Source organism: Pinus tabuliformis, chromosome 2_2, assembly GCF_031772625.1.
Source record: "Pinus tabuliformis cultivar Carrire ecotype Pingquan chromosome 2_2, CPIR1, whole genome shotgun sequence".
NCBI classification, from domain to species: domain Eukaryota; kingdom Viridiplantae; phylum Streptophyta; class Pinopsida; order Pinales; family Pinaceae; genus Pinus; species Pinus tabuliformis.
Window position 1 is genome coordinate 812,132,875 of NC_142300.1, and position 16,802 is coordinate 812,149,676.

A 16,802-nucleotide genomic window follows, 5' to 3' on the forward strand; every position below is an offset into this window, starting at 1 on the left:
AGCTAAAGGAGGAGAATTAGACTCTACAACAGAAGAGGAATCAGAAGATGAAGAGCCACAAACTCCACTTGTGAGAAGATCAATTCGAGAAAGAAGGCAGCTAGAAAGGTATAGTCCATCTGCTTTTTGTTCAAATTTTGCTTTATCTATTACTAATGATTATCCCAGAACTGTGAAGGAAGCAGTAGATTCAGAGGATGGAAAACTATGGAAAGAGGCAATGGTTGATGAAATGACATCTTTGCATAAAAATGAGGCTTGGGATCTGGTGGAGTTGCCGGCTGGAAGGAAACCCATTGGAAGAAAATGGGTGTTGAAGAAAAAGACAAACGCAGAAGGAAAGGTGGAGAAATACAAAGCTCGATTGGTAGCAAGAGGTTATTCCCAAGTGTCGAGAATTGATTTTGGTGATATTTTTTCTCCTGTTGCCAAGTAGCTTCTATTAGATTACTTTTATCTGTTGTTGCTTCTTTTGATTTTGAGGTAGAACAGATGGATTTGAAGACATCATTTCTTCATGGGGATCTGGAAGAAGAGATCTACATGAAGCAACCTAAAGGCTTTGCAGTGAAGGGTAAGAAAGAACCGGTATGAAAGTTAAAAAAGTCTCTGTATGGGTTAAAATAGTCACCAAGGATGTGGTATCAGAAATTTGATACATTTATATGGGGACTTGGCTTCACCAGAAGCAAAGCAGATCACTGTGGGTATTTTAAATTAATTGGTGAATGTGTTATTTATCTGGTATTGTATGTGGATGATATGTTGCTGGTTGGAAATGACAAAGAAATTATCCAGGATTTGAAGACCCAATTGTCCTCCAAATTCGACATGAAAGATCTTGGGGCTGCAAACTATATTTTGGGCATGGAAATTAAAAGAGATCAGGCAAAGAGGAAGCTCTGGTTAAACTAGAGGAAGTATGTCGAGACAATACTGTAGAAGTTTAATATGCAGGATAGTAAATTAGTGAAGGTTCCTATTCCTGTGGGTGTAAAGTTTCTACTGAACAGTGTCCCAAGACACAAGAAGAGGAAGAGGGCATGTCCCATGTTCCATGTGCAAGTGCAGTCAGTAGCTTGATGTATGTGATGGTTTGTACTAGACCAGACATTGCACATGTAGTGGGAGTATTGAGCAGGTTTATGTCAAAACCGGGAAAGGAGCATTGGACAACAGTGAAGCGGGTTTTTAGGTATTTGCGTGGCACTAGTGATTATGGTTTGTGCTACCAAGGAAGACCAAGATTGGACAGAGTTTTGGATATCCATGGCTTTGTTGATGCAGACTGGGCTGGAGATATGGATCAGAGAAGATCTACAAGTGGGTATGTGTTTAACCTATTTGGAGGTGCAGCCAGCTAGATGAGTAAGAAACAATCTATAGTGCCATTATCAATTACAGAGGCAGAATACATGGCAACCACTCATGCAAGCAAGGAAGCAGTTTGGTTGCAGAGATTGTGTTCAAGTATGGGGCTAGTACAGGGAGATATAAGGATAGACTATGACAGCCAAAGTGAATTTTTTTGGCAAAGAACCCTGCTTATCATTCAAAGACAAAGCACATTGATGTTCAGTATCACTTTGTGAGGGATATGATAGAAGACAAAAAGGTGTTGCTGGTAAAGGTGGACACTTTGAAGAATACTGCAGATACATTGATAAAATCTGTGAGCTATGAGAATTTCTCTTAGTGTAGAGAAACAATAGGTGTTTCAGGGCTGGATAAATGACTAAGCTCTCTTGTGACCCCATGTAGAAAGAAAAGAACAAGTGGGAGAATTTTGGGTTGTGTTATATTCTTTCCACGACTAGCCCACGTGGTTTACAGGGGGGCAGAGCCCCCCCTTCGTTGCACTGACTGCGCAGCGGGGGGGGGTTCATAGGGGGTTTGAGGGGGGTGAGTAGCCATCCGCTGCCCTGGGAATTTTTTTTTTGGGACCTTATATTAGGTTAGGCGGACCTACCTATGGTTTTTTGCATGATTTTCGCACATGGTTTTGGGTGCAATGTTTTTCGGTCCATGGCATTGGATGCTTCAACATGTACAAATATGTATCGTAAAACTGAAAGGAATATAATGAAAAGTCAAGCTGATAGTCCCGGTTTTGGGACCCAGGGGAAAATCTTTGTGTATATGTGTTTTATGTGTTATGCTCTCGCATTGTTTATTTTCTGTTCTTAGAATTCGTATGCATGTAATTTTTGTACGGGGTTAATACCTACAAGGTGATAGTGTGTAGGTTATTCCAAAAATTTTGTAAGGATTAAGCCCCAATAGGGATAATAATAACGAAAGCAAAGCGTGTAGCAAGGGTCTAGCTAAACTGGGCCATGTTTTCACTTAACCAAGTTTTAGTTGACTTTCAAGGGGACCAAGATAAAAATGTGGAGTTCCACTATGCGTAGCTTCTAATATTAATCTCGCTCGTCGCATGGAAAGACCGAAGGAGATGTAGTTCCCAAGTATGATGGAAAAAACCTTTATTGGCACCTAGATATGCCTCCTTATGGAATACTACAAACAAAAATATGCAACAAGATAATAATGCCATATTTTATGTGTATAAGGAAGGGGATTGACAAGTAATATAAAGAGTCCATGATACTTTTGAGAAATTTTAGTTTTTCTTCTTCTACCCAACTAAGAAATTGCTCATGCATTTCCCTTTCACTAATTTTTCTTCCAGTGGAAGCCCTAACCTATTTCTAAAATTCTCGAAGAAACTTGGAGACATAGGGGCTTCACTCAATGAACCTATGACATATCTCGTGCGTTTGTGGCATATTAAACAATACACTTAATTTGACTAAATATTGGAAAATATCTCTAAAAATCACATTATTTAACCCTCTACCAATATGAACTCAATACACCTTCCCAATTTAGAAACCCCTTCTTTCACTACATATTGTAGGTATCCATTTTTTCATTAACATTTTTTATACCCCTTTATATTTTTTAATTAACTTTGGGATCCATTTTTTATACCTGCCAATATAAAAACCCTCTACCCCCTATATACCCCCAATATATTATGTCATTTTTTTCTCAATAAATATCCCCCAATATGAACCCATGTGATATGTATTACTCCACCAGTGAAGCCCTCGTGCTTGGAGATCAATGCGACCATCTGTAGGGTACAGGATATTCCAACTAATTGAATCGTAATGGTCAACAGAGATGATTATATTGTTAGGATCAAAATGAATTGGCGGAAGAATAGGTTTAACTAATCCAAAACTTAACGAGTAAAATTATGGGGTGTCTAGTTGGAAATTGGTTTCAAACTTAGCTTTAAGTTCTGGTATAAAAATGGGTATTCCTTATTCCTACTAAAGCATTGATTAAATATTTTTTATCTTTCTCTACAATTGTTAAGGAAACAACGCCTTTACTAGCATCCATATTTTCAATAATAAACTTTCAATATAGAGTTATATAACTTACCTGGGATCAAATAATGCATGGGCGTGACGAAGGGCTAATTGTTTACCAGGTTCAAGTTAAAATGTAGTTTAACAACTTTAGTAATGTCGAATAAAATGACACGAACAGTAAGAGAGGGTTAATTTTCCACTAGTCTTTGATTGATTTCAAATGTACTTATTCAATTAATGGATAAATACATTTACATTTACTAACATTTATTACCACTGTTTCTTCAACGTCCTAGGTTGGGTCCACCATTATTAGTGTGAGAGCATACATACAACCTTTATTGTTAGATTAAATCAACAGTAACCATTGGGTGCATTGTGTTGTTATTTTACGTTAAACATCAGATGATTTAGTTGCACATTGCAAATTGTAGATGTTGATTTGAGCAATTGGAGGATATCTCAACAATATGCTTCCACCCGATGTGATTGTCAATTTTTGGATGCCTCACATCGTAATCGTTATATCACATCACATATTTTTCATCCTATTATCCTAGGAACTAGTTCCCATGCAATGTATCTTAAGCACCTCATATGTGTGAGCTCCGGGTCATCTGATTCATAACATAAAAATTAAAATGTAAAATCCCCACACCTTTCTATGTGATATGTATCTTACACCATTAGTCCTGGTCGTCGGATACATCGTGTGAATTTTGTGTGTTTAATCCTACACTACTTTACACACAATATGAAATATAAGTTCTTCGATCAAAATATATGATCAATTTCATGGTTAGATAAGAGTAATTTTTATGGCACTGTTTTTTTTTAAGCTTTTGTGGTTAGAATTTGAAGAGAGCAAGTCCAGAATATGATCCACAATTTCATTTGTAAGTTGAAATCTCTAGTCCAAAACATGACCCATCATCATGATAGAATGTTTGGAGAGAAAGTAGAGAGGAAAAGAGATATAAGTTGGTATCTCTAGTCCAAAACATGACCCATCATGAGGATAGAATGTTTGGAGAGAAAGAGGAGAGGAAAACAGATATAAATACAAAGAAAGTGATACAAGAGTGGAGCCAAATTAAGTGGACGGTAAAAAATATTTAGAAACCTAAAAAGTATTAATACATATGTATTATAAAGATAATAGAATAATTGATAATTAATTATAAATATTATTGATATTAATAGTGAAATATTATTATTGTTACAATATATCAATTACTAATAGTGCCAATAATATTAATAAAAATCATATGCCTTAATAATGAATTATTATTATTAACCATATACCTGCTAAATGAACAATTAAAATAAGTCCTATACCTAATAAATGAATTATAAATATAAAACCTATACCTAAAAAATGAAGGATTAATGGTAAGCCTATGCTTTATAATATAAGATCCATACCTAGGAAAAATGATTAATATTAATATAAATAATAAGTATTATACCTATAATAAATTATTAATAGTAGTAGAGTAACAATATTAATATTAATGATATTAATGTTAATAGTGTGATAATATTAATATTAACCCTATTAATATTGATAATGTGATAATAGAGTTGAATTAATATGTTTATGAAAGAATGAATTGATATGACTATGGAAAAATGAATGAACATAAAAGAAAGGAGGGGAAGGGATAATCAAAGGGAAAGAAAGGAGGGGGTGTGAAGGTATGACAAGGAGAATATAGGGGAGAGAAATCAATCAAGGGAAACATATATTCAAGGAAAAAATAAACTAGGGGTTGATGAGCTAAGTGATAAGAGGGAACCAACTACTACTTACCTCAAGTCCACCATCTCGATTGAGATTGTTTGGATGTCTTAGTATCTCCAAGGCCTCTCTGAATCTTCTTCTAAAATAGTGGTATTCTTTGGCGTTGATCTATGTGTTTTCAATAGATATATGGTGTTTAGCATGGACAAAGTGTTCAGCAAGAGAAGAACTGCGAATGCACTAATTTTTTGTCTTCTCCATGTTATTTTATTCTTATTTTGAAGGATCTACCAGTTTCACCAATGTAACACATACCATGTGAGCAATCAATTTTACATTCCCTTGGGTTGATGCTGGTCAATGTTGTCTTTTAAAGATTTCATTTTTTGTTTGATCATCTCAAAAGGTTTGAACATAGACCCAATATTCCTTTTCCTAATAACCTTAGGCATTTTATTAGTTACACCATGGATGTATGGAAGGTGTGCTTTCTCGAAAGAAGGTTGTGGGTTTACTGAGTTATGAGGAGGGCTCTGTCACACGGAATAAGTCAATCTTGCGGACAAGATAGACCTTCCTAGAATCTAAAGAAGACATAATGACAAGCAAACCAACCAGACACTATCTTTCTCTAAATATGCTTTGATTAACAATGGCAAACAAGTGTTTTTAGGGCCTACGTTAGGTCCAACGCAAGCTTGTGGATGCCCTCGCTCCTTCGATCCAAATGAGCTCCTTTGTCGCGAATCTGCAAACACAAACAAGGCAAACAAATTAAATAGCACCTGAAAAGCCAATTGCATAAAACATATTTAACATGAAAGTCAAGGAGTCCATGAAACAAATAACATGAGATACTTGTTGAGAAAAATGAGTTTGATTGTATTAATTCAAAAGAAGAAGAACTTTACAACCTTTGCCTTGACGCTGTACAAGCTCCTCCCAGGGTCCAGCAAGAAGTCTCCTCTACTTTGACAAGTTTCACTCACTCCCCAATGAAGCCAAAAAGGTATGTGATCTCTCCTCTTAAGCTCAACTAGGAAGTCTTGATTTCACCAGCATTTACCCTAAAAAATGTTCAGCTTCTAACCTCCCCAGCAACCAGCCCAATGCCTGTATTTATAGTGCAATGGAGGGAGGTTACTAGGTCCTCCTTCAAAGGGATAAAGCCCTCCTTCAAAGGGATAGCTCCTCTCGTCAAGGGATTAGCTCCTTCTCTTTTGGGATGCATGAACCACCTCAGAGCGAACAATCCACGTCAAAATTCCTTCTAGAAACCTCTAGAATTAACCCAAAGTGAGTTTTTTAAGATAAAACTTGTGCCTTTTGACTTTCACAGGGGTCCGCACCTACACCGTTAGGGACAGAGCGGGCAGGTCCGCAGTTTTTGTACACAGAAGGTGCGGGACCGCAGGTGACCGTGAGAGAAAGTGCGGAACCAGAGTTACATTGATTTTTAATGTCTTTCTCTCATTTTCAAAGCTTAACTTGAAGAGCTGAGGTCTGAGACTTGCTTAAGAGGACAGTACAAGTGATGATAGACCCATACTGACTGCAAATAATCATGGTGACGATATTATTGTGTAACAGATTGCCCCCTAAAGTGCGAAGTCTGTAGTAGATGAGGATTTCTTATCATTTAGGAAGAGTGAAGTACTTTATCATTTCGAGGATCATCTTGTGGAGAGCCTGGTTGGAACCTGTAAAAACATTCAATGCAAGATATATATATGAGATCATATCATCGTTGAGGTAGGCATTCCCATACTCAGATCAAAACTGACTAGAAAAACTAACTACTGCTTTGATATAGGAATGATCTTGTAAAACATCACAAGTAAAAACTCATGTGGACACAGTATGGACGCAGCCATCTGTTTATGAATAGTCCATTATATAATGAATACAAAATTCCTCGCAGCCTGGATTGTGGAAACTAGATCCAGGGTCTTCATTTCTACTTCCCGAAACAATACGATTCTATCCATGCGAATAAATGTGTTGATGTCGAACATGGTAGAAACCACTTGATTACCAGTCAATGATGTAAACCGTTAACAAGTGTGAGAGAAACCACCAGTGATGTCAATGGCTCTCAAAGTACCCAGTACAATCCATGAGATGTGAATAAATGTGTTGATGTCGAACATGTCACAGAATCCTTTGATCGAAAGTCAATGATGTAAACTGTCGTCAAAGGCGAGAAACCTGCCATTGAGGCATGCAGATCTCAAGGTACTGGCGATTCCTAGATCATATTTCTAGATAATGAGCTGATGTCGATAGAAAGCGATCTGTCGTAGGCAAGCCCACAACATGAAATCATAGATCAAGTTGAAGAAGTTTAGTTGCAAGGACTGACTCAGGGATGGTCAAGATGGATGACAGATATTTTGTAGATGAATGGCTTATTGGCAGTGACCTCTTGAACACATAACAACATGACAGATGGTTTGGTGACAATTGACCCAAATTTAATACCCAGAAACCGGCTGAAGACTTTCAATGTGGTTTGATCAACTGTTAGGCAAAGGATTTCCCAACCCAGGTGAATAAAAGTTTTGTGTTCAAGAGTGGTTACAAAGTATGACAAACAGGCTCATTTTTCTCTCTTTTCCCCCACCATTTCTGGCAAATACCTCTTTATTTTTGACAAGCTTGAGGAGGATAACATTTGCTTGATTATAAGCTCATCCTTCGGATGAGTCCAACTTAGTTTAAATTCAAACCCTAAGAAGGAGTGGTTCGTTCCTGTTTGTAATCGAACAGGCCCTTTACTGTGAAATTTTAATGAGTCCAGTATAAGAGAAACTCGGAGTTTTTCAATTTTAGAGAGTCTGAAAAAACTTAAGAAGACTCCAGGGTTGCCCTTTTTCATAAATTTGTGTCTCCCAAGCCTGAAAAAGTATAAAATAATACTTGAGAGAACCGCTTGATCTTTTACGACCAAGGTTTACTTTTCGTCATTAGTGCCCTTGATCCGAAAAAGTAAAAAAGCGATCAACGACACGTCGTTTTATGACCGATATCGAATTTGAAATGACAAAAATCCGGAAATATTTTCATGTTTTTACGGTCGGAAAAGAGCTGTAAGTGGACCATCTTTTAATTCCGTTTTAACGAGTTTAAAAGAAACACTCGGCAATCTTTTCATGTTTCAGGAGTCAGAAAAGATCTTAAAGATGACTCTAAATATTTTTTCGTCGAAAATGATAGATTTCGCCTGAATAATCCGTTATCCTGCACAAAAACAAAAACATTACTCATACCTGTTTGAAATAGATAAAAATGTCGCAAAAATACCTTTTCAAAGTGGAACATAAACAAATTTGCAATTTATTTACTCAAAAAACTTATAAAAAGGGCCTTTGTCAATTCATTTTTACCGTTTGAGTTTGGGTGAGAACATAGTGCTTTTGCTCAGAAAACTTCCCGTGAAGATTGCGGAAAATCCAACTGTCGGAATCGAACGCCGTCTTCTCCAGGTAATCCACATCATCCCACTCTTCATTTTTAACCGTTTGATTTTTTGTTTTAGTCATTTATTTCATTTTTGGGAGGGTTTTTAGGCACAAAACTCGCGCGCGGGGGCCCACAGGTTTACCATTGCGGGCCTGCGGACCCCGAATTTTTCTCCATTGGGAAAAAGCTCGGGGTCCGCACCTTCCATGTAGACAAAGTGCGGTCCCACGCACTGTGTCTAACCTGGAGGGTGTGGTCCCTGTCGCAAGGGCTTTTAACCCAAAAATTCTCAAAAATGGACCACACAAAATAATTTCTAGCAATTTAATTTGTCTTTATACTTGATGCAAAGAGTACATCCTGCTAGATTGGCGCGAACGAGAGCATGAGGACGTGGATGGTGCCGCATGGAATCATCAGCCTTCACTTGATGCTTTGAGGGCATGCGACTTGTATAAATTCTGGGCCATTCTTGGCATGAGGGCTCAGGTGGATTTCTTACAGTGGATGGTTGACAGATGGAGCGTACAGGACCAGTGCTTCTTCATTGGCGGCCACCAGCTCAAAATCGAGCTGGCGGACATATATTTCTTGACTGGTTTGCCTAAGAGAGGCAAAGACTTGACTCTGTTCGGGGCTAGGGCAGGTGGCGAGTCTGTCGATAGCCTCAGACTAGAGTACTGCAACAGCTAGGCTAGAGACAAAGGGATAGACATGAAGACCATATCCCATCCTGAGCTCATGGTGATTGCGTTCACTGTCACCAGACTTTGCGGAGCTGCCAAATTACATATTGCCACCGGATCCCAGATGTGTATGGCAGTTGATTGCTTTCGAGGCACCATCTTCAACTGGTGCGATGCTGTGTTGGCCAATGTGAAAGGCCAACTGACCAGGGCAAAGAACGGACGACTAAAGACCTTTGGTTATGGGGCTTTGGTCGTGAGTTTTGGCCTGGAGAGGGTTCCTATGCTGATCCCACAGCACCTTACTGTTGGAGCTGGGCTTCCTCGAGAGCCCAAACTGATGCGATGGGTCGCAGTTATGGCCCGTCACCCGGACGAGAGGACAGAGGTTGCTCGATTCAAACCTGAGTATTTCCAATGGCTGGAAAACCAGGTCTTTTCTATTCAGGACTTCCCTTACGCTGGGATAGATTTTCGTAGTGACCCAGACATGGTTCTTCCACCAAGAGAGCAGTGGGATGAGTCAGGTAAAATCCTTTTCAACATTTTTCCTATTTTATTTATTTTTTTGTTATTTTTCCATCATCTCAAAACTGATAGTAAAAAATTTCAAATGCAGATGTGAGTCCACAGCAACCAGCCGCTCTCCGGCCTTACGAGAGGAAGCAACCAGTTGCACCCGCGCCAGCCCCATAGGACGAATCAGCAGAGGTTTTGGCCGAGTTGGAGGGTCATCTCGAGCGCTTGACAGGAGATATTCCTGAGACCACTATAGATGACATTCCTCGTGGTCTTCAGCGCTATGTGATTGGGGTCCCGGGACCTTTTAGGAGGCTCCTTTGCAAGGTGGCCCGTGCAGTGGTTTCTTATAGAGATCATCACCAGTGATAGGATGATCACCTATTGTCGGCACATGTGACATTTTTGTTTTTTGTACTTATCATTTTTGCCGATCATAAGGTGTTTTTCAACCTATGATCGAGGACGATGTATTTTTTGACACACTCCTATATATATATATATATATATATATATATATATATATATATATATATATATATATATATATATATATATATATATATATCAGTATTACCGGCTTATCCTATAAATCATGTTATCGAATGGTTTTAAATTTACATGTATGATTGTTGCAAATGTCTATTTAACATTGGAGAAGCAATTGCATCTGCTAATGTATTTAAAGATCTTGGAATATGCTGATATTCAATGTAATCAAATTCACGTTCCAAGAGACGCACTCTCAAAAATAATATCAATAACACTGGATTTCTAATGGCATATACTCTATTAAGCTGTAATACAACGAGTTCAGAATCTAACCTCACTATCAAACTCTGAATCCCAAATGAAATAGATTCAGATAATAACTCAATCACTGTACTATACTCGGCAATGTTGTTCGTTGTTTGACCGAGGCTTACCCCATGCATAGATACTAACTCGTCAGAGGGCAAATAGATAACCCAAGTTGCGGAAGAGATGTTCCGTGTATTATGACAAGCACCATCAGCGAAACCAATGTATGTTTGGAGAGGCATCGACATCTGCAATATCAAGAGTAAAACCAAGATAAGCAGGAATAATGATGAAAAACACTCTCTAAGCTAAGCACATTATTTAAACTAAAACACACCAGCTGGAAAGAAAAACTAATCTAACTAAAAATCTCCATACCCATTCTTTTAAGCATAATACCTCTTCAAGTAAAGGCCATTTCTGGGTTTACCCAAAGAGTCCCCGTCAAAGTCTACCAATTCATAGGCCCCTTTGGCTAGCTTTCGCTTGACAACATAGGGACCATGCCACATAGGAACGAATTTTCCAGCGCCTAATTTATCATTAGCTTGATCGTAAACTAAGACTAGATCTCCTTCCGAAAAATTTCGAGGGGTCACATTTCGATCATACTGAGCTTTCATTCGTTTTGCGTGAGTCTCGATCGCCAATGCAGCATCACGTCGATTCTAATCTAATTGAGCCAAGTATAACAAACACTTTTCCTCTTCGGAAGTGGCTGGAAGTAACTCGATGGCCATTTGCAGTGACGGGATTTCGCATTCAATGGGTAACACAGCTTCCAAACCATAGACTAGTTGGAAAGGAGTGAACCCTGTTGATGTTTTTACTGAAGTTCGGTACACCCAAGGCACTGAAAATAGCATGTTGTGCCAATTCGACCGATGAATCCCAATGATTCGTCGGATCATGATAACTAAAACTTTGTTGATGGATTCAACCAGACCATTCGCTTGTGGATAATAAGGGGTTGAACTATCGTGACGTAAACCAAGCTGGCCTGTAAGTTCGGTCATCATAACGTTTCGAAAATGATGCCCATGATCAGTAATTATTGCTTGCAGGACACCAAACCTAGCAATTATATGATTGAACACGAAAATTGTAGCTGTCTTGCCGTTTGCCTCAAATGTAGGCATCGCCTCGGCCCACTTAGTAAAATAATCTACCGCAAGGATGATATACGCATGCCCCTCGGCCGAGTGAGGATTACATGTAATAAAATCGATACCCCATTTGGCAAAAGGACCAACGACAATTATAGGGTGGAGAGGAGCAGGTGGAGCGCGCATCTTACGATAAAAAATTTGGCAGTTGTGGCATTTTCGGACCACCGTAATACAATCTTTGAATAAAGACGGCCAGAAGTAGCCAGCGCGCAATATCTTTTGGGCTATGGCAAACCCAGACATATGACCGCCACACGCTCCAGAGTGACAATCATTTAGAACCCTTTCAGCTTCCTCGTGAGTTAAGCAACGTCGAAAAACGGAATCCGCCCCACGGCGATAAAGAGTATCTCCAATAATCCTGAATTGTTGGGACTGGAATCGAATTTTTCGACGTTCTGACCTTGAAATTTCTGGCCGAAAGGATTGGGTCTGGAGATAAACGATGATATCCCCATACGACGGATCTAAAGTGTTGATTAGAAACAAGGATTCGTCCGCAATGGGCTCCTCCGCCACAGTTTTCGTGTCAGCACGCGGGAAGTCACACATTAACTCCGCAAAAACTAAAGATTTCTTAGACTTAGATTTCTCAAATTCCAAGTCGAACTCCTGCAGGATAACGATCCATTTAGAGTACTTGCCCCCTAGCAATTGCTTGGTCAAAATGTAGATCATAGGGTTGCAATCCGAAATTACCATAGTTTTATGTAGTAGAATGTAGTGACGAAAACGTTGGACAACTTGAACAGTTGCCAATGCCAATTTCTCCACATGTGAGTATTTTAGCTCAGTTGGATTTAAAGTTCGACTAAGGTAATATATCACATGTTCAGTTCCGAATTCATCTTCCTGAACTAAGACCATTCCAATGGTGGAATGAGAGGCGGCGAGATACAAGAAGTAATCCTGGTTGTAGTTGGGAGGATGCAACAACGGTACATGGGTCAACGCGTGTTTGAGTGCATCAAAAGATTTCTGCGCTATCTCATCCCAATAGAATGGAGTATTTTGCTTCAACAACCGGGTAAAACCCTTTGTGACCTCGGTGTAGTTAGGAATGAATCGGTGTAAAAAGTTTGCTTTCCCCTGCAAACTTTGGAGTTGGCGAAGACTCGAAGGAGGAGGCAATTTGATGATAGCTTCGACCTTCGAGGGATCGACGTGAATGCCGGCTTTCGAAACTACAAACCCCAGCAATCGACCCGTTTCTATACAGAAGACACATTTGTGTGGGTTCAACCGAATACGATAATGCCTACACCTCATAAAGATTGCTCATAAATGGACGAGGTGATCAGCTCGATATAATGAATGAGTAGGCAAATCATCGAGATAGGGTTGCACAATGTGCTTGATGTCATGAAACGCATAAGACATCGCCCTTTGAAAAGTTGCCCCAGCATTCTTGAGCCCAAAAGGTAACTTGCAATAAGCAAATGTCCCCCATGGACAAATGAAAGCCGTTTTTGGTTGATCGGCAGGTAGAATATTGATTTGATTATATCCGGAAAAACCATCCATGAAGGAGAATATTTCGCTGTCGGCACAATCATCAATGATTTGATCGATATAGGGAGTTGGGTAATTGTCGTTTGGACAGGCTCGATTAATGTCCCTATAGTCGATGCATATTCTTATTGTTCCCTACTTTTTGTTAACCAGAACAATATTCGATACCCAATCCATTAACGGGATCGGATAAATGAAACCTACTTTCAACAATTTTTCAACTTCTGCTTTAATTGCAGCAGCTTTTCGTGGGTGAATCTGACGCAAACGTTGCCGGACGGGTTTAACGTCCGGGTAAGTTTTGATCTCATGAAAAACAATCGCGGGATCAATTCCTGGCATTTCCTCATAGGACCAGGCAAACACGTCGCGAAATTCTTGAAATAGGGCCTTATATAGCTGAATTTCGTCATCTGTACACGAGGCACCTATATGAATGTTCTCAATAATTCTGGGCTTAACCGAAATGTCAATAGGAATAGTTCGAGAGATGTTTCCGAAATTTAAGTCTGAATCGGGATGTTTCATTGGATTCTGAGGTTCCTTGACATATTCAGTTGTAAAAATTGATGAGAGATCATTTTCAAAACGATCATCCTCAGGTAAAAACGAAGATCTGTGATGGAGATCTTCCCATGGTAAATCATCTACACATAGGATTTCACGAATTTTCTCATCAGAGTGAACAAGTTCAGAAAATGTGGTTAAATCTGAGGTTGATGTGAAAAGTGATTCCTCACGGACCACATTCATTAAGTCATTTTCGGTTGAACATGGGTCGGCAAACGACTGCACGACTTCATAGGCAATTTCATATGGACTCAAAGGCATGGCATTACCAAATGAGTCTATCTCAGATTCAGAAGGGACAATCCAAGGATCATCGTAAATAATGGTGTCTGATGTAATCATATGAATGGTTGCAAATGAACATGATGCGTTGATTGGAGGAAAAGGAAAAGTTCCCAGTAAACCGGCATCTTTAACTAGTCCTACTCCAACATCCTTATATGGGATAGTTGTTTTACCAACATGCTGGATACTCTCCGAAGAGGCTGGGTCGGATGAAAAGTAATCCAGCTGGTCTATTGTTACGATCTTTCCATTGTGTGGAAACTTTATTACTCGAAAGACCGATGAAACGACTGCTGTCATAGCGTAAGACCAACTTCGACCCAAAAGAAGGTTGTAATCTAGAGGGGCATCAACCACCTCCACATCTAGACTAATGGTTTTTCCTTCAACCCCTATAGGAAAATCCTGTAGAATGCCAAAAGGGTGAAACCCATGGCCATCAAAGGCCTTTAGAATCGTCGGGGATTGATTTAGCGAAGGAGAACCAAGCGATCTCCAACACTGTATCGACATAATACACGTTGAGGCTCCATCATCAATTACAGTCCGATGAATAGGCCTGTTTTTGACTATCACTGGTATCTGGAAAGCCATTTGATGAGGCAAACGCGGTGTACTATTTTCTAGATCGAAAATCATTAGGTTCGAGTCCTGAACATCAACAGCTCCTATAGCCAACAAAAGTAATTTACGTTGTGCTGGACATGATTGCAGCACTTCCAAAGCCGACATTGCTGAGGGTAAAACAGCTAAATCCTCAACAATGTTATAATTCTGAGCCGCTCTGGCATGTGGATTGAAAGCTGACCTTCGAAGTATACCCTTGGCGGGCGGTTTGATTACCAAGTCTGGATTAGGTTTCTCGATCTGTAGTGGATCGGAACTGGGAGCTGAGGTTGATGGATTAGAATGAGAAGATTCTGCTTCTTTACCATCAACAGGACTTTTACTACCATAATCTTGCGATCGAGTCACAATCCTAACATGGGACATCATCAGTATGGGTTCTTCATTGGCATTCGAGGATGAACCTATCATCTTACTGTCTTGAGCCGGAAAAGGATCCTTCAAAACGGCAGGAGTTTGGGAACCCTTGACAATATTCACAACCTCTACATGATGAGGGCAGTCTCTTGTAAGATGTTCATCGTCACAAATGAGACAAGGATAACGAGGTTTGCGCTTTTCATCATTGGATTCCACCTTTTCAGGTTTCTCCTTTGAAATTTTGTCCGTTTTATTCTTCTTCTTTCCTTTCTTCTTCCCACCGGATTTTGATTTGGCTGTAGATGACTCTACATGGTGAATATCGGTGGAAATCTCTGCAGAAGAGTCTCCTGTTGGGGAATCAGGCAAGGTTATGATAGGGGAAGAATTCTTGGAAGACTTCTTCTTACTTTGAGTGTTAACCGTGCCAATCATACCATTGGCGGCATGAGATCCCGAAGGAGCTGCAGTGATTTGATTTTGCTTGCGAAGATCGGGGATTTTTTTGTGTAACGTACCTGACTGAGTATAGACCAAGTCAAGGTACTGTGCTTGAGCAATCACTTGCTCCTCAGTAACAACTACGGCTTTAGCAACATCTTCAGTGATCTTTGGCAACAAATATTTTACAAACCATTCAGCCAAGATCTGATCTGGAATAAATACCTTCACTAAACGCCGTCGACGTCTCCACTCATGAATATGATCTGAAATGTAAGTGGATGTTGATTGTTTTAGCGAAGTTAACAATTCTGTGCCATTGTCATATCGGACTGGCAATTGAAAATGAGTTAAAAACGAGGTAGCTAACTGGCTAATATTATAAAAAGTGCCTCGTGGTAACTCAATGTACCACTTGGCCGCGAGACCAATTAGAGTGCGCTAGAAAAGTCTAAGACAGATTGAATCATCTGTAATGGAATTAGACGCACACCAGAGGTGGTAAGTCATCACATGGTTCGACGGGTCCTCTCCTGATTTACCTTCGAACTTGGGAATGTCACTGGGCAACTTATTCGGCATTGGTGGCCAAAACGGAAGATAATTAATGGGATCGTTCATTAGGCGCGACAAGTCAGGTAAGTCCAAAGTTGCGATAAACGGTAACTACCAATTAGGATCCCTAAAACTTTGGGTCATGAGACCAGCCCCAGGAGGAGGATATCCAGGATAACTAGGAATAGGAATCGCGTTCGGGATATTGTATCCTCCCGGAAAACCAGGATTAACCGGACCGTACTGGGGTTGTTGAGGTTGTTGATAAGTGTACCCAGGGTACGGTTGATACTGATAGACTGGCTGCTGCACAGCAGGACCGAATTGATACTGTCCCTGGTACGGTTGATAAGTAAATTGTGGTTGACTTGTGACAACCGTACTTAAACCAGGTTGTCCTACAGGCATCTGAACTGAAGTTTGAATCGTAGATCCAGATGGTGGTAAAGATGTCTGAGGAGTAGATACAGGAACAGTAGAAACCGGAGCTGTCGATACTCCAGAAGTAGGTGGGGTAGATTGAACAGATGTTGCGACAGTTGTAGCAGTCGTTTGAAGCGGAGTACGAGGTGTACTAAGCCCAGGCTGAGAAACTACCGAAGGTACAGAAGTTTGAATGTTAGACTGGACTGGTTGCTGGGGTGAACCAGAAACTAGGGGTTGTCCAGTTTGAGATGACAACTGT